Genomic DNA, 19966 nt, shown 5'->3' with positions numbered 1-19966 from the left:
TGTGTGAAGTCAACCAACCCGCACTTGGCCAGCGTGGTTGACTATGGCCTAATCACCCTTAACTTAGGGTAGGCTCCGAGCCCCTCGGTGGGGACGTATAGTGAGCTGATGATGATGATGAATGATGATGAATTATTATTTTGTGAGAAAAGGATGTAATCATAAATTTCCCTCGCTGTTGTAAATAACGGTAAAAGTAAACTTTGTTAACATTATGTATCTGGTTTTAATGACATTACTATATTTTGAAATACACTTACAAGGGATACCAGACGTCGCAGATGCGTTCATACTATCGTTTTAAAATGCTAAAATTGTGCTTATAATTTGTAAAAAGTCTTTGGAATTTATGAATTACAAACAGCTGTCGTATCGTATGACCTCAAAAGAACCGTTAAATGTAGAGTTGTATTGAGTTTTTCCAGACATGTACTCCTAATTAAGTGCATTTTCATCATCATTAAAGTTACTAAAGTCTGGGGAATTTGCATAAAGCCTACGCTACGACTACGTAACTCGAGAGCTCTTTGTCGTTTAGCTTGAAGGATACTTATTACAAGGATCCGACTTCTTATTTTCTAGGCTATTCTAAAAACGCTTAATTTTATTTTAACTCCAAGATTTAATAGAAAATAGAAGAGAAAACGCATTGCGTTACAAAAATTTTCTTCGACAGTTTTCGATGTTGTTCACCACTTCTTATTTTACGAGGATCTATCACAGCAGGATCAATATGAAAAGATTCTGTACAATACATAAAATATTTGTCTTATTATTTATGGTACAGTCCATAAATAATCGGAACACGTCAAAGTAAAATGTTAACGACAATAAACGTATAAAATAAACGAAATACGACGACATAAAACAAAATACGTTGTGTTTTAGTGTCAAAGTTGTATTAATGTTCTTCAATGCTTAAAAATTGACATGACATTGTGATATTTCACATGTCAAAATGGCGATGATATAGATTCTCAAATTTTCGTTCGAATATTAAAATTAATTTGCTAACGTTTAAAATTAATCTTAGTAGTTTACCACAGTTGGTAAAATAAGGAATTTCGTTATAACAGTCACTAAGAGACTACAAATATTCTGTTCAAGGCGGTGATATCACAATGGTGACGTCACCGCAATGGTAGTTTGAGTTTGCAAACGTTTCGTAAGCGCATATGGCGTCTGACAGTTAACGATTGTTATAAAAACTGCGGTACTTAATACCCTGTTATAAAACACGGCAACATCGTAAAGGCGTTCACATACTGTCGTGTTCATATAAAGGTACGTGTAGACTACGACAGAAATTGTATGGATGATTCAAGAGATATTTGTGTTCATACAGAGACACTATACAAAGTGCCTTAGTATAATTCTACCATAAGATGACTAGATCTTATGGTAGAAGAGGTTGAAGAAGAAGAAGTTCAGTAAACGCATCTTCACTAGGAATCTGCGTTTACTGAACATTGGTTAGAATTAATTACGAAGTCACATCTTTAAGGTTAGATTCATAAAGTGCATTTCTATGGCCTACTAAATGATGTTAGGGTTTCATTGCCAAAACAGTCTCTCATTTCCTGTTTCGTACAGGTTTTTCAACAATGAAAACACACAAATCGTACATTCACATACAAAATGTGACTGGTTTTACTTTTAAATTGTATTTGAATAATATACAATGGAATATAAAATTATCTGTTTTAAAAATGTTGCGGGGTTTCCCTCGCAGAACATTATAAACCGCGACTTTGACGTCATAACAGTTAAGACTAGGATAATATTTACCTCATAATCAAAGATTAATGTTATGCTACTCTTATCTACAAATATCTTACATATATAAAAATCAATTGCGGTTTGTTAGTTTCGCTTAAACTCGAGAAAGGTTGAACGGATTTATCTTATCTTGGTCTTGAAATATTCGTGGAGATCTAGGGAAGGTTTAAAAGGTGAGAAAAATTGGAATAAATGCCGGTCACTAATTAAGTTTTTTAACTCTACGCAGACGGAGTCGCTGGCGAGAGCTAGTATTTAATAGAAACATTTAGTTAACGGATTATCAATCAATCCTTGTCGAAGTTTAATATAGTCTGTCATAAATGTTTTGCGTCTTGAATGTCACGTGCGCGCATAACTCCGTGCAGCCTTCTACAAAATGTTATTACTTCTGCCTTTATACAGTATTTGATGAAGTGTCAAATTTCATTTATAAATTGAGAGATGAACAGGTCAGACAAAGTTATAATTTAACCACGAACAATATTAAAAATTATAAAAATAATTTAGATAGAGACTTTTTTTATATAGATTAATTAAAAAACAATATACGTTCAAATCACCTGGAAGGTAGTGTAGAAAGGAAAATTATAAGATTTCAAAGATAATATAAATTTGTCTATCATAGTTGTGCTGCAAACACGACAAGTTATTTACCTCGTTCGCTGTCCCATGTTTACATAGTTACCGCGTCTACAATTCTAATTTATCTGTGGTACATTTGTAATTTATTATCTATGCTACATGTTTACGGTACGAGGCGTCGCCATGTCGCTGCAGTCGCAAGGTGCGAAGGACACCCACCGATTAGGTGAAGCGAACCGTGACGTATGCGCGATGTTTGCTGTATTTAGAGAACGAACGCGAATCTACTTCTTAACTCGTGGGTGGTCACATGGCAACTTTACTTATAATCGCTGTATAAAAGTATTGTATTTAATCATTTAGATTAAGACACAACATATATATAAAATGTTTGGCCTTGAAGTAACCGACGTTAAAGGAAAAAACCCCGTGACGTTGGTTACCTTAAGATAACATTTAAATGCTATGCAATATGTACCTGAGTTTTTTTAGGTAGAAGACAAAAAGGATGACGAATGCCGTTTACTGTTCCGGTAGACAGAACAATTATTACCTACGTTTCAAGTAACACTAGCCTTAATTATTATGCATGATTGCACTTGTTTTTATAAAGTGGAGTAAAATATTATGTTTCAATTTTAAACTAAGACATTTCTGTTGAACATATACTATACAAAAATTAGGAACGATCTATATGTGTTAAACATGTTCGTGTTTTTGAGGACATGACGTGTAATAAAAATTGGGGACAACAGTTTTCCAATTCTTAAATGTCGCGGCGTAAAAATGTGCGTATGTCTGCAGAACAAGTTTCAGACACAATAAATATCGTTCCAAATTCAAAACAATATACGTCATAATGTAATATCACGTGGCAAAAACATTTAAAACATTGATGCCAAAATTTATTGCTCATTGTGTAGCTATACGGTTTTTCCAACGGTTCTGAGGAAAAGAACAGGAAACGTGTAAGGTACTTTATTTGCAACTTCAAATCGCGTACTTTTTGTCAGTTACTTTGCCAAGAAATTATTGTTTTATGCATGGCGCGCATCACAACCGATTGACAGTAATATTGGCACTGACATTGTCTCTCTCCGTATCGCACGATTCGTAAACGTCAGTTAAAAGAGTACAAAGCGAATGAATGATGAATGTAATCATAAATTATCATGTCTAGAACAAATCAAATTCTACAAAAACACTTTTAAATCGACATTCTTTTTAAGAATTGACACGAATGATCGCTCGTGCAAATTATCTACATTGAAGTCCGGATTATTCCACTTTAAATTTTTATGATTGTCTCTATTTGCGTTATAGAATCGTAAAATCTAATAATATGTCTTGCTTTACTATTCAGAAGGCTAACATCTAATTTTAAAATGTTTTATTTCGCTTCTGCGGATCGTTGTTTATCAACTGGTACACCAAAATAAAAGATTGGCAATTTCAGTATCCAAAATTCACCGTAAGTAGTAAGTATTTCTTGCAAATGATAACATCAATTTAAGAAAGTGAGCCCCGAATTCGAATAAAGTTTTTCACCCGGAATACAATGTTTTTTTTCCAATGTCAGAATCGTGTGCAGCATGCCAATTCGGTTCTTCGTGGTCACGACAGACTGTTAATAAATATGCCGCGTTTGCGAGGTTATTTACACTGCAATGGTCGTATTCAATATTTGGCAACTGAATAAGTACTTGCATTTTGCTTCAAATATACAATTACTGGTATTTTTATTATTTAGTTTTAATTATTCTCTTTTCAAAATATGTCGCGATTGTCACACTAACCCTCATGGTTAAAACATATTTCTATCTCTCTTATGTTAAAGATAACAAAGAAACCATTTTAAACGGAGATTTCGGTCTCGGAAACCCACGGCAGGAGCCTAATTTCGAAAGTCAATCGCTATCTATAGAAGCACGTTTCAACAGATTTTAGCTACAGAATTCAAGAAATAAACGCCCTTGATTTTATACTGAACAAAAATAACTCAATGTTAAATATTAATAAAACTGTGTTGATTTTATGTGTTATAACAGTTAAATATTACGCCTTCAAAGTTGTTAACATATCTATAGAGCTTAAATTTTTGACACAAGCAAATAGTATAATCTTTATTAATATATTGTTAAAGATTATTGCAAGGAACTACAATTTAACAGTTAGATATTGTAGGGACATTTTTTTGTGACTGAGTAGTCACTGTTTGCCTTGAAGAGGCATTTACAGCTTCACCGGACTTGAGGTGGCCGAGCGCAGATAGCACTTAGCCTAACCCTCGTTTAAGTGACAAAAACGTATTATTTTATTTAAATAATATATTGGACAATATGAATAAGTGAATATTTCAAAACATTTACAATGAATAATTTCCATTCTGCCTTCGTCAGTCTTGATTTACATGCGTCGAATAGGTTTCTAGTGTTACATGTCAAAAGCAAACATAGTCATACGGTAAAAGGCAAAGAGGACCTTTGACCGTGACTGTCCTATAATTGCTCAATTTAAAATATATAAAAGGATGTATTAATCAAACAGAGCGTGTAAGGAGAATTTTACTGCGGCGTTGCCTTTGTGTTCCGTTTTATTATAAAATCGTCACTTCCTCTTCATAGTAATCTCATGAGGCACTTATTCAATCAGGTAGTAGAACATTCCATCGAATAAATTCATGCGACCAATTGATATTAATAATATTGTTGTTACTTTAAATTGGTTACGAACAAGAAAGTAATTGTCGCGTTCAAGCAATAACGAAATATGTGAGACATAGGAGAACGAAAAAAACTTTTTTACGCGTAAGTATTTTTCACTTTAAAAAAAATGAAATCATAACAACATCCACTTATAAGTGGCGCTTTGAATATTATCAGATAATTTTTTTATCTGTTTTATAAAAAAAACATGATTTTTTAATGAATAGATCAAATTAATAATTAAATATAATATAATTACAACTTTAGAGTTTAATTAGTTAAATGGGAAGTAATGTCAGTTATTTTTTTATTTTGGCATTTTGTCGGTTTTCGAATATTTATATAATAGTGACACATAAGATAACCACTTTCCTTATCTTGCCGCTTGATTGATTAAGTGTGTAGTGTGTACATGACCTACCTATGTTTTATAATTAAAACTCGTGGTTCACTCGTTTTTGTAGAAGCGTGACTCAGGGCCGAAGTTGGCTCGATAAGGCATTGTAAAGGAAATAGTTTAAATAAAAATTTCAACATTTCTGAGTAATTTAAAATATCTGACTTTCAGGTATGATACTTGTAACAATTTCCTTATTGTTATTTTACAAAATAACAACATAAAGGATATTGTCTTTGTATTTACAGTTGAATTATGACCACTGTAAGTCCCAGCTCGATTCGACAGTCCTAGTATACAATCTGTATATATAGAAAGCAATTGTTGTTCGTTAGTCTCGCTAAAACTCGAGAACAGATTTATCTTATCTTTGTCTTGAAATGTTCGTGAAGGTCTAGGGAAGGTGTGAAAGGTGAGAAAAAATCGAAAAATTGCTACTAATTAAGTTTTTTCATTCCTTGCGGATAGAGTCGCGGGCGACAGCTAGTTAGCAATACAATTAGTAGTACTCAATATATGTATAAACTTTGAAACGTGACTGGTGGCTAATTTTCCTACGGTTAACTTTACATTCTCAATGAGTAACTCAGAGTGTTAATGTGGCGGCGTTCAAAATCAACGATAAATCAAACCAAGGATGTATTAATTATTCTGAGCCTCGGCTCAACCGCTGCGTCTAAATCACAAGCTATCCGTTAATTTAGCCTCGTAGTTCGATCGTAAATCGCAACACGAACGCGCATAGAATCCGTTAATTGAATTTTGTGTACGCGAACCTTTGTTTTAGGTTTATTTATCATAAATATGTATGCGAGTATATGTTCGTTTGTTTATTAAATTACATATGTCTACAGTCTGTTCGTCCAATTGGTCCTCCAATGTTTGCCTACACAGAGAATCGACAATAACATGACTAAATTCAGTACAAGATGAAATCGTAAATTTTAACAAAAAAATCAGGATTTCAGCGTACCAATTATTATTGAAAGGAAAGGATTAAGATTTCTTCACTAAAATCTTGATTTTAATGTATACTATGAACACTACTTTCTATCTATCGATACGAGCCAAGGCATTTAATATACATCTGAAAATATTTTTTTCTCGCTTATAAAGGTTTTTGTTTTACCCGAGTTTCTCGCTTATGGACGTCTTCCGTTGGGACCGTACAATGGTTCTCGCGTATAGAGATTTCAGGGTTATCCAGATTCGATTGTATTTCAAATTAACCATAAGTTTCTACTACCGAAATATCAATCCAAAACTTACGAGTATCATAATCGTATCATAATCTCGGTTTTTAGAGGCTGAGAGAGAAGTCAATATGTTTTCCTAGTATTTTAACAGTTGATACTTACAGTTAGATTAAAAAACATCTCAAGGTACCAATAGTAAAAACAGTAAGTAGTAAAGAGACCAGTAAAAAATTGCTTCTCTTCTTGTCTAGTTTGCTTAATTTTACCTCAACAGTAATACGACTTGGTTACAACTGAGAAAAACATCTCATTTACTCTGTAAACAGGTTTTACGATGATCAAATAAGAAAATGATGTTAAACACATGCTAAAGTAAAGATATCATTACGTGAAAAGTAAATCTTGGAAACGTCGAAACAAACATATATATGAAAACTAACTTTCGCCCGCGAATCCGTCCGCGTGTTTATCTAAAAAAAAAAATAAGGGTTGGACTTCCTTAACATTTAGGGGGATGAAAAATAGATGTTGGCCGATTCTCAGACCTATTCAATATGCTCACAAAATTTCATGAGAATCGGTCAAGCTGTTTCGGTGGAGTATGGGAACGAAAATTGTGACACGAGAATTTTATATATTATATAAGATTTAAGGAAAATGTTAATATAAACTAAGACAAGACTAAAGTGTAACAATAAATGCCTGTATTGTACATTTTTATAACACAATAAAGCTGAACTAACAAAGTATTGGCAAACGTCTGCCTTTAACATAATCTATTCTTATTATTGGCATTATCATTTCAATTATAAAAATGTCAATGACCCCGTCATTATTGTAGTTGTATAATAGAATCGTTTGTATACGCGGCGATTAAAAAAAACACAATTTTAAACACAACAATGGATCTCTTTGGAATATGTTTAAAAAAATGTATCGAAAGTTTATGTATGTTATTAACCGTGAGTTTCTGACATCAAAATCTCTGTTTAATGTCAAATGTTAATCCTTATATCTGTTTTGTCAAAGACAAAAGACAAGGATGACGATATATTTTATACAGAGATTTAAATATCAGAAACCAAAGGTAAGACCACTAAGCTTTTATTAATTAAATTTTAGCACTTAAAATTCGTTTAAATGGGGCGCAAAAGACATAAGAATCAGACGAAACACGTCATCGCCACAAGTTGAGCGAACATACGGAGTTACTGAATAACAAGGAGACATGACAAGTCAATGAAGTCATGACTAGGTATGAAAAACACGTCTCGACTTATAACTTACAATATTGTCACCACCATACTGATCATAAATATTAAGCTACTAGCTGTCGCCCGCGACTCCATGTACGAGGAATTAAGTAAAAATTGGTAGCCTATGTCTTCAAGGCAATGTTCTACATCTATGCCTTCTAACTAACATCCATCTATAAAATAATTAAAAAAATGTATAAATAGTATCCTATGTCCGTCTCCTGGCTCTAAGCTACCTCCTCACCGATTTTCAACCTATCGGTAAAGCCGTTCTTGAGTTATAAATAGTGTAACTAACACAACTTTCTTTTATATATATAGAAGATTATATATTGCATTTAGTATAATAATTTTTCTGGTCTAAGCGGGGCGCAGGAATAATAAAATAACCTACTTTCGCATTGTAAATAAATAAATTATATACAAAATAAAACTTCGAAAAGTTAATTTAGTTTCAATTATGACCGAGTCAGGTTTCTGAAACTACATGACATCAAAGTTCAAATATATGAGGATTAGGTCAATGGGAAGGAATAAGTATTGTAGAGTTGTAATTTATTAGTAGGATAACGCGTGGGTTATCCTCCCACCAGAGAACCTGTGCAAGTCATTGGAATGTAGATGTTTTCTAGTAACTTGTTCCTAGAAATCTCAGTAGGCTTATATTCAAGATATTATAAAAGCGCTAGTAACAATATTTTAATTGATAGTTACTACTCTGTTTCATATTTCGTATAATTTATTATTCATCAATTTCAACATAACAAAATCGTTCTCACTTTTTCAATGATAGTTAATTGATGATTGAAGAAAAATTGAGTCAATAATTTTATATCGCTTTGACCCCAGAAGGCTAATATAATTTAGCAATGGTCGTATCATGTCTGTAGATACAGACATGATACGTCCATTGCAAAATTTCACAGATGTAAAATAAGTATGGTACCAATATTATTTGTCTTTCATGCGTTATGTAATTTAATATATAAATATAATAACTAGTATTATTAAACATCGGGAATGTATTTGAATCTAAATACCTTTCAACAGACATGTTACAACACAATAAAAATAAATACAATTTGAGGTAAGAAGCGGTCTGTGAGCGGAGAACTTGTCGAACGGCCTCCATTAGATGTTTACCCTATTACTTATTGCTGCCGACGCCGACGCTCACCGATACAAAAACGGGCCTACGAATCATTACGTAAAGTTATACGTCCTAAGAATTGAATGGAATTGAATACTTTAAAGGGTCTTTTCAATTTAGTCGGGCAATCGAGTGCAACTGTAGAGATCGGTTGTGCTGCGAGCTATACTGGATTCTGTACACATGAATGACTATATTTTTTATCTCTCTCTAACTCGAGCAATGAAAGGCGGTGTTTTGTGAGGCTCGTATAAAAAGTGTTGGGTTATTTTTACATCGTGGTGCTTTCACTGGCAACTGGACGAGGTATTGTTCGTTGACAGCTCGATTATACCTGTGGGAACTGGGAACTGCGGCCGCGCCTCAGATACGCGTCTCAGTTTACGTACGAACAATAACGTAATAGTGCGCTTTTTTCCTTCGACGAATCGTGTAATATCCCGTCCGTCTGATTGTTCAAGATTCCACGAAATGTTAATAATGTTGAATGTTTTCAATGGCAACAATAAATGTCACGAATATAGTTGTTAAAAACGAAATGAAATCGAATATGATTACTTATTAGTTATAGCAACTAAGTAATTAACTGGGATAACAATTCCTATTCATTTACCCTAAAATAATTTAGGTAGTCGTTTTGTAGATATTGTTCTTGAACTTAAGAATCTGCCGCAAAACCAACTACAATATGACAAAGATGTATACTGACAATATATGACACATTCTAGTAAACAAAAATATACGCTCCGGTCACGTATTTTAAAATAGATATTGATAAAACTACAGTACTTGTATGTTTAAGAACTTATTTACCGTTACAAATAATGATGGTTATATGATTTTCTGTGTTCCGAGTACAGTGAATAATGTCTATTTAACAATGTTAAAGTTTATAATAACAATTAGGCAATTAGTCAATTATCTATATTTTGGTTAATTTTGCAACTTTACTACAGACAGACATATCCACGCATTAAACTGTTTTGTTGTATATAATCTGCAATCTTACTTCTTACTAATATTATAAATGCGAAAGTTTAGATGGATGGATGTTTATTTAAAGGTATATCCGAAACGACTCAACAGATCTTATGAAAATGTCTGGAAGAACACATAGTCTATTTATTAATAATTCTTAGAACATCGTATATTTCGTTACTTAGAGGAAACATTTAAAATAAATAAAATATAAGAAGACAAAGAAAACATTAAATACAAAATGAATCAATACATGCACCATACAAGTCAATGTGGTATCAATAGAGAAAAATAATGACTATATTGTCTGCACGTGTTATATTTGCCAGATCCAGTGAGTCTTTGTTTAACTTAGACTGAATCTTATCTCTCGCGGACGCCGTAAGGATCAAAATGTATATCAGCTCTGTTTGAAGTAGAAATTCTTTAGCGATAAGAAGGCTCATTGCGCTAAATTATTCAGAGTCTGATGATCGTACGCCTTTGTTATTCTCCGCTGCGTACTTTTTGTTATAGTCCTTTGTGAGTTCATTGCTCAACTATTTTCAATCAAGTCTAATTCGAGAATTAATTCTTCAAGCATGTAGCCTCATTTTTAAACTGACATTTATAATTTCAATCTTAGTAACACTTGTTTTTTATGATAAAGGCAAACATTTTGAAGCGACAATAACCTAATGGTTAAGGGTACGGACTTCCGATCAAGTGTTCGGTGGTTCGAGTCCCATTCGACTATTGTCATAAACCATATCCTAGCACAAGCATAGAGCTTAGTTGGAATGGTACAAGAAATATTAGTAAATTAACAAAAATCTTCTAATATTTAAAAAAAATCCAGCTTGATACCTCCAAGCTCCCGAGAGAAAGGTTCTTGACAGACAGACAGACGGACAACAAAGTGTTCCTATAAGGGTACCGTTTTTTTCTTTTCGAGATAAGGAACCCTAAAGTTTATATTTCACCTAAAGTCGTGATAATGAAAGTTGCAGATGTTTTGCCTACTTTTATATTGGACATAGAAGGAGGAAAAGAACAAGACAAAGAAGATTACACAATTGTCAAAGCTGAAACCCAATATCTTTGTGTGACAATGTTTTGAAACTAAAGTTATTTATGTTTACGAGCCTTGGTTTACAATGATTGATGGTTGTTTTAACAACTTCGCAGAATCGAAACTAAGCTATTAGCTACAAGGACATAGTAAAGAGGACTGAAAACTGTAAGTTACAGCAAACCGTAACAGTTCAAAAAATTGCCTGATCTAAATGTGGTAGGTATGAGCTAAATGCTCATTTTTTAGGATAAAGTCTGAAATGCTAATCGCGGTTTTCCCTGAATTCTTGAGATTATGGATTTTTTTGTTTGAATTAATATACGTGGCCAGTTTATACAATATTGGTTAGCTATTTATAAACAATTGCTGCCACTTAAGTCTAGGTATATTATAACTATCTTAAGGAAATAATTACTTATGACGGGAAAACCGCATATTGACATATTAAATTTTTAAGAGAATACGACAGTGATAAACGTTGATTTATTAGGCATATGGTACTGCGTGTTTTGGGGATAAATACTTTTAGACATTATTAGTTAGAATCTTTTTGCGCGAATGGCGCGTTTTTGTTACCAAGTGTCAGAATGATAGCGAGGGGACATAAACGTAATTTTAGCAAGGCTATTGTTGTGCCAGTACACCGGCACAGTGTCGGTTTTTCTTCCTAAAAATACCTACAACGAAAGAAGACATATGTATTGCTGTCGGAAGATTAAAAAACTTACAGTGGGTCTAGCACGAATAATTATGACAAGCGCCATCGTATCGTCATCGATAACATTGACGGAAAAATCTCAATACCAATATTGGCGCAAGACGAAGGCAATTGTCGATAATATTCGTGCTAGGACATATAATAACATGTAAGAAATCAGGTAAAACTCGACGGATTTACCAGACCGCGAATGTTGGCAAGCTTGCGTCATATTTGTGTTGGTAGTAAAATCATGTGCTAGTCGTATGACGTCAGATTTATGTTATGCAGTTATAACTTACTAACAAGTCAGTTAATAAAATATGAGGATATTTATATGTAGAAAATTAATTTTATGGATTTTACTTAACAGAGTTAATAGCTTCAATGGTAGGAGAATACAGATACAAAAATGTTAAGGTTAATAACTATTCATGAACATCCAAAATCCCGTAAAAAGGTTGGATTCATTCAAGAAAAGAAAAAGTAGAAAAAGCAATCTTTACGTCTACTCTAGGTCATGGCCAAGTATTTCTTTTTTGATTGAAGGTCTACTTTATTTTATAATTAAAGTCAGTCCATTATATAAACAGTCAAGAATAAAACTTACTTTAAATAACATTTATGTATTACTGTTTTTCATCATGTTTAAGTTAGCCTTTGAACATTTAATTTATATATTTCTGAACTTGTTTTCTCATCTACCAACGATTCCTTTCTTCGTTAAATATATGTATAATAAGATTTTACTATAAACACATGATTTAGTGATATGGTTATGGTTACATAATCATGTCATAGTTTAAGCATTTCCATGATATACTAAGTTAAATCTTATATAATTTACTAGACAGACAAGAACGATGACATTTCTACTAGTATTCTAAAGTAGCAGGTTTTTTTTGTTATCAAAGACTTACCAAACTTTTTAACGAGAAGCATAAAAGACACTGCACTGAATCGAATATAACACAATATGAATAAAAGAAGCAATGAATAAATGCAGAAATTAAAATGTGTTACAATATTTATAAAGTACTACAGTTTTTAAAATAAGTTTGTTTATCCTAGTTACCATAGATACGGTGTTGCGTTTTGATACTGCTGAATATCTATCAGTAATCAAATAAAATACATCGGTATTTTTATAACTTTAATGAAATTAAATATTGTTAGCATTGGAATTTAATTTACTGAATTATAATATTCATCTATTCTTTAATTTATTTTCAATACATCTCGATTACAAATAAAAAATAAAATAAATTCACACAAAACGTAAAGTGAATGTACGATTTTAGACCATTTTCGGTAAAAAAAAAAACAATTAAAAACGTGACAAATATTTAGTATTAATTATAAATTAATTGCTCACAAATTTGGTAAAAGTTAAATCATTGAAAACTACTATGGAATTAAATGGAATGAAACCGGTAAGAGGCGGCACAAACTGGAATTAATGCGATATAGTAAAGAACCGCATTTATAATGCAAGTGTAAGACATTGTTTAAATTGGATTTCATCATAATCCCATGAAGTGTTTCGGATAGCGCTGTGTATACCAATAAAATAAAATACATATGTGTTGTCTCTGTCTAATTTGCTTTAAAAAAGCGAGGAACGTATAAAAACGTGACTAAATCATAATATTTTTCATAAATACATATTTATTTCTTGCTGTTGATTGTCATTTATTTTGTAAGAGTGTTCGATAACACGCATAGAAAAATAAACTTTATTTTACTTATAAATATAATTAAAATCTTACTAATATTATAAATGTTTAGATGGATAGATGTTTGTTTGAAGGTATCTCTAGAACGGCTGATCAGATCTATCTGAAATTTGGCATACTTAAAGAACACATAGGCTACTATATTTTTTTTAATTCCGCGTGGACGGAGTCGCAGGCGACAACTAGTAAGTAATAAGTATAAAACAAATGAATATTATGTTTACACGTCACTTTGTTGACGGAAATTACTTTTTATATTTAATTAGGTTGAAGTAACATTATAAGTAGATAAAAAAAAATTAAAAAGTTAACAGCTTCGTATAATTATTAACATTAAAAGTGCATCGGTTTTATAAGTGCGCAAATAAATCACAAAATGAGTTATTAAGATTTATAAGGGCAGTTGCAATTCTTCATTTTATATTGACATGTTGTACAAAGTCCTAGATAATTGTCTTCGTTTGTTTTTCAAAGTTACATATCTTTAAGATTAGATTAAAATTATTTGTCAAATAAACGTTTAAACAACAAATAGGTAGGTAGACATATGACTTTATAGATGGTTGATTAGTGAATTTTACTGATACATGATAACTGTATTTCTTGGAGTTGTGAAAAGTTAAATTTTATATATATATATTTTACTAATATTATAAATGCGATGGATGTCGATGAAATGTGGCATTCATATAGCATATAGTCTGAATAAACATAGGCTAACATGGTTTAATTCCGCGGGGACGGAGTAGCGGGATATTGTTATAATTTAGCGTTTGGATTGGAAAATGTGTCTCCTTTTTGGTATAACTTGGTATATTGCAAGTTTAAATACATTTCACGGATAAACGAAACGTTTTACCTGACAATGATACAACAATCAGGCGAATGTCCTTTGCAAACAAAAGTATTAGAAGGGGATCGGTGGGTACAAGGGCCGGATCACACGGACTTTGCAGAATGCTCGGAATCCTTCCCCTTGCTTCTTAGAATTGATGCCTATATTTTGCCTGAGGCGCAATTTGTAAATATTTAGTTCCTTTCTTCGATCAAACATTTAATTTATAGATTCCTTTATCTGTTCTAGTAACCAAGTTTGCAATTCTTTAAAGCCATCTACTTGTCTTCACAATACACCGAGTGAATATAAAAAAACTCAGGTATTTATGTATATGTAATTTGCAGTCGCCCACGACAACTTCCAGGCGGAATTAAAAGAAAAACTTAATTAGTAGCTTATTTGTTCTTCCAGACTATGATCAACATCTATGCCAAATTTCACTCAGATCCGTTGAACCTTAAGATATCTTCAAACAAACATCCATCCATCTAACATTCGCATTTGTAATAGTAATAAGATTACTGGACAATTAAGAAATTTATGGTATTTTAAAAAACAAAATTACTTTAATAATATCTGTGTCGCTTTAAATAGATTTTAGTGTTAATTAACGATAGGAAGTGTAGTAAATGTTGCTGAATAAAGAACGTAAGCAAGTGCATTATAGAGGTGAAATCATCGTTCTATATTTGGCAAGCTTAGTCATCAAGATGATCAGAATTTAAATTCGAAATAAACTTTCTATTGTACCAGATATAGCCAATGTAGTAAGTTATATTTACTTTTACACTAAAAAAGAGCTTAAAAGATTTGAGCTCTTATTAAAAGCGATTAATTATTGCTCGTAGTTTTTAGTGAACAACCGTTAAAGCTTTGGATTAAAATGACAAAGCCATTCAAAGTATTTCAAAAGTCGATTGACGATCGAAATAGTTTCAAATTTTAATCTGACGTATTTAATCTAAGTTAAAGATACTTAGGTTAAATATTTCCGTTTTAAAATTGTCTGTGAACACTGTAATGTCTTTTGTAAATATTTTTTTTAAGAACAAAGTTAATTTATAGTCTAGACCGTTACTAATGTGTTTCGTCTCGATGCCATTCGCCAATCACGTGATCTTTACTTTTTGCTACCAGAGGCCAGGCTACTATAATTGTGCTGATTGTTACGAACGACAAATTGTTGACCATGATGTCACGAATCGAATTGTGCAAAATGCACAGTTGCAACTCCTATTTCAATTAATCCTGTGTACATACAGTAGCATTCCAAAATTCCATTTCCTTCTCGTTAAGTCTTCTGATATCCAATGGCTCAGATGAAATAGTTTTAAGAAAGAGAAGGCTGCATGTGTGTAAATGATGTTGGAAGGAGACAGGCGATACGAAGTGTACTTGAATGAGATCAAAGGGGATCAAAATGTGCAGCCACGATCAATACAGATTGTATTTCTGTAAGCGAATCTTACGATAAACACTAGCTTGGTACGAACGGAAGGAAGACAAAAAAAGACACATTAAAATCAAATGTGTCAACGAATTCGAGAACCTTCTGTAGACTGAACATCGTTAGATAAATGGTTTAAGAACAATTGATCGTTTAGGTTTAGTACTAAATGACATTGTCTTTTAGATAAGCAGTGTTATAAATCATCAATTACTTGGATTATCAGACTATCAGGCCTAGAAGTTGTGACTTTAAAAAAAACCACAAACATATTTTATCTGTATTTTTTATGTCAAGTTAATGACAATTGACATAAGTTTCCCGTTCTGAAATTAAAAGTATATCGCGCAGCCATTCAAGCTGAGCCAGACTAAGTGGTCGTGGTCAGTGGTGCGATCCGTCACGTAAACCAACCGAACCGAAGGCCGAACTTTTGTTCACTTATAACGTAACATTGGTAATGTCCACCTTTATGTCGTCAGACAAATGGAATGACCTAATACGTTACTCTGTCTCTAATGTTCGCTTATAGGTTATATATTATATTGAATAATTTCCATAATTTATTATATTGCAGATTTATCTCTCTATTGTTATAGATACAATGATATACTTGGATTAGATTAAGCGCCTGTAGATAAAGTCTCAAGAGGTTATAAAGATTATTTTATACATCTTATTATCCATCTTAGAATTGAAAGATTTTCAGTAACAATGTAATAACAACTTGTTTGTTAACTGTCACGTATGGTCTGCAAGACAATCTTATTTTAAATGTGGAATGTTTTTTTAACAATAGTTTTAGTCACATTAGGAAAGGCAAAGGTAATCTCAGTAGTAAACTCTAATAAGTTATCGATATAATGTTTCTTCAAAAAACTAAATTTTAAGTACACTTAAAGAAGATTAGGTACTAATGTAACAGCACATGTTATATGTAGCTACTATTACGAGGTTTAACTATTACATTAGTCATACACATTCATTGAAACAATACAATTTGTTACAGAAGAGACAAAGCATCAAGATGTTTATTGAAAAAACCGATCGTGTAGACAAAACGTAACGGCGCACAAAGAAATTGACATTATTCTCCGAAAGCGATGTGTATTGTTTCAGCACGGACAAATAAAACGCGCGTCACAAACAATGCACACAATTACGAAAACACTGACCGCGGAACAGAATTGGGAATAAGTTAACCGAAATTAAGTCACTTTAGAGCTATTTTAGTTTATAAGGCTGCGCAGGCGACGGCGACGGCGACGAAGGCAGCGCGGGCGACGAGCCGCGCCTGCGAGCCTCCGACTCTCCTACATGCACGCACCGCCTTCGGTGAATTCTTTGCATAAATAAACGAGAAAGCTCCTCTGACCCACAATTAATCTATTCAATTACACTCACTTCACGTAAAACACGATTCACTTCATCCAAAAACAACTTATGAATAACTCTCTTACCTTACACTGCGCAGTAATGATGTTCTGACACGATCGATGAAGGAAAAACAAATGAAAAGCAGACACAGTCACGTTCGTGCGGATACGTCGAGAGTAATGGCGCCGGTTCGCTCCAACTTCGAACCCGTCGAGTGTTACTCAGACTCGGAAGGCTAAGCCTTGTTTGTTTAGTGACGCGAGCTAGACCTTGCTGTCTCTTTCTATCCCGCCCCGATCGTCGCGCGCGGACAGAGATGGTTATATACTTATCTGGTGTACCTCTTTACCTGTGGTGCAGCAACCTACATCACCGGTGCGACCAACAATGTCATATCTTATGTTTGCTTCTCGTCTCAAAGTGATGCAAAATGTATAAAATTTGTAATTTCGATTCCTCGTTTAAACTAAAGTTTAATGAAATAAATATAAAAAAAATGTTACATGACATGATTTATCATAAACGCTTTTCTTAAAACTCCAATAATAAAGTTTTAACCAAATATCACACATCTATTTTCCGTAGGTATATCATTTATTCGTAGGTAATTGAATGTTTTAAGTATTTAAAGATCCACATAACTTTTTATAGAGTTATACTCATTGCTTAATATTTAAATGTTCTATAATGCAACCTACGAGAACTTTTCGGAGGTTTCTGGCAACTCAATTCGTAAATTTTAACATAACTAAAAATGTTAAATTACAATTTTAAACTTTCTTTACTGCTCTAAATGTTGGTCCTAAATTTATTATTTCCCACTTAAGGTCCTACTCATAGTGACATCTAGTGTTACCTTTTTAAACCAATTTTAATTTTGGTTCGAAAAACAGCATAGCGACATCTATTGAGTAAAACCAAAAACACGAGAATGTTTTATGGTTACAATCTTTTAAAAATGTTAAGAGTTATTGCAAGAGGGCGTTGTTGTAAATCACAAATTCCAAACAGTTACGAAGGACCAATGTTCATAGTACCGACGAAATACCCTTTTTTATGCCGAATATATTGGACTATGAAATATGAGATAATATTGTATTTTTTATCTTTGAATGATTTCAAAAAATATTTTCACAAATCACCATTGGTAGAAGGACATGTTGCTTGTAGTTAAATGAATCTTATAAAATAATAAGTAATGAACGGTCCTCGTAAACCTATTGCTGGACTTTCCTTTGCTTGCGCATATTTAAACGCATAATTTCGTGATATTTTCGGTTGTAATTAAATCGGATTTCTCGCTATTAAAAAATCTTAAGTACACAAAAAAGAAACCACACTGTTATCGTAAATGTTTGGTATATTTTTTTGGGTCGCTGCGTACCTTGTTTGTAGTTATCGTTCGGAATGCCTTTGAGTCCGCCGCACTGGCCGATTGAAAACAACGAGCCGTCTAATAATTCATCAATTTGGCTGATGTTCTGATGCTTGTGAAAGTCAAAATCGATTAATTCGCGATCATATGTTCGTTTGGAAAATAATAACAAACGTCCATTGGCCATCCATTGGATTTACAGTTGTTTTTTTTGTTTTTTGTATTCAAGATTTCTTTTTGTATTTCTATGCCACTACAGGCGTGTTGTAGCTCGACCACTAAATCCACTGTTAATGTTATATTTATCTGTATCCGTAGGCCTACTTTTCGATGATTTTCCCATAAGTGCAAAAGTTCCTAGTCAACGAAGACTTTTATTAATGAAAGTAATAAAAAACTAAACTTTTACATTGTATTAATTAAAGCATTACAAAACAGAGAAGTTAATTTAGAAAATTTAGTACTAACTAGAAAGTGGATTACACATATTTCGATTTTATCGTTGTTACATGAGATTGGTTTTGAGTCAACGGCATTTTACGATACGTTGCATCCTATAATTAATTGATGTTAAATAAATTGCTACCTATAATAACTTTATTTTTTAAAACAAATTAATTTATCTTTAAGATTTTATTAACAGAAATAATTAAATTTCCTTTATATTATCTTGACCACAGAGTACTAAAATTACTCGTTTTCAATCGGCATAAACAAAAATCTAAAGTATTAAAATTTTAATATCATGCAATTATTGAAAACAGTGACACCTTACTATTATAATTACATTATTTATTATCTTCCATCAACCAAAATATCTATCGTTCTTTGAAAAACATTTATCTACTAAGTGTTTTCATAAAGATTTATTATTACAGCAAGGCATTGATATAAAAAAACGAGGTTACTAAGATGAGAAAAATTACACTGGCCTGTTATAGTGACGGCCTAACGGTAACCGTGTCAATAGAATATGAAATATTAAATCTTAATTACCGTCAATGATAGCCGACTTCTTTCTTTTACACAACAAACACATAACCGTAACCCAGAGGAGTAAGCAGGACCACGACCTCCATTATGCGCGGTCCTGACACATTACTCTCGCTTCTTCTACATTCTTACATCTACGTACTTGCACGTAGGTAACGTGCGAGCGGCCACCTGAAATCGCTCAAATAGCGAAGTGACCGTTGCTCATAGACATGCGCAATTGCATATGCGTTGCCTACCTTTAATCGACGGAGGAGAGGATGCACAGAAAGAAAATATTTTCCCTTCCCATGCATCCTCCCATCCGGAAAGTGCACTTCCACTTCCCATACTTATAAGAAAGAGGTTGGGAATGGAAAGAGGATTAAATTAGGCCTCTGAGACACACACTCATCAGACGAAA

General features: G+C 32.8%; 1 protein-coding gene across 2 annotated transcripts in view; it reads right to left on the bottom strand.

Annotated features, from left to right (window-relative positions):
- Positions 1–17391, bottom strand: part of Gp150 (leucine-rich repeat domain-containing glycoprotein 150) — a 31678-nt gene extending 14287 nt beyond the window's left edge. The window contains exon 1 of one of the 2 annotated variants that reach the window (XM_013320787.1): positions 17279–17391. The gene's annotated coding sequence lies outside the window, so the exon portion shown is untranslated. Of the gene's footprint in view, positions 1–17222; positions 17249–17278 lie in introns of those variants that run through there. The other variant, XM_013320788.1, reaches the window with a different exon arrangement.
- Positions 17392–19966: the final 2575 nt, after the last annotated feature.

This window comes from Papilio xuthus, unplaced genomic scaffold, assembly GCF_000836235.2.
Source record: "Papilio xuthus unplaced genomic scaffold, Pxut_1.1 DF825946.1, whole genome shotgun sequence".
Classification (NCBI taxonomy): Eukaryota; Metazoa; Arthropoda; class Insecta; order Lepidoptera; family Papilionidae; genus Papilio; species Papilio xuthus.
Note: the sequence above shows the minus strand (reverse complement) of the source record. Positions and strands in the feature narration are given on the sequence as shown.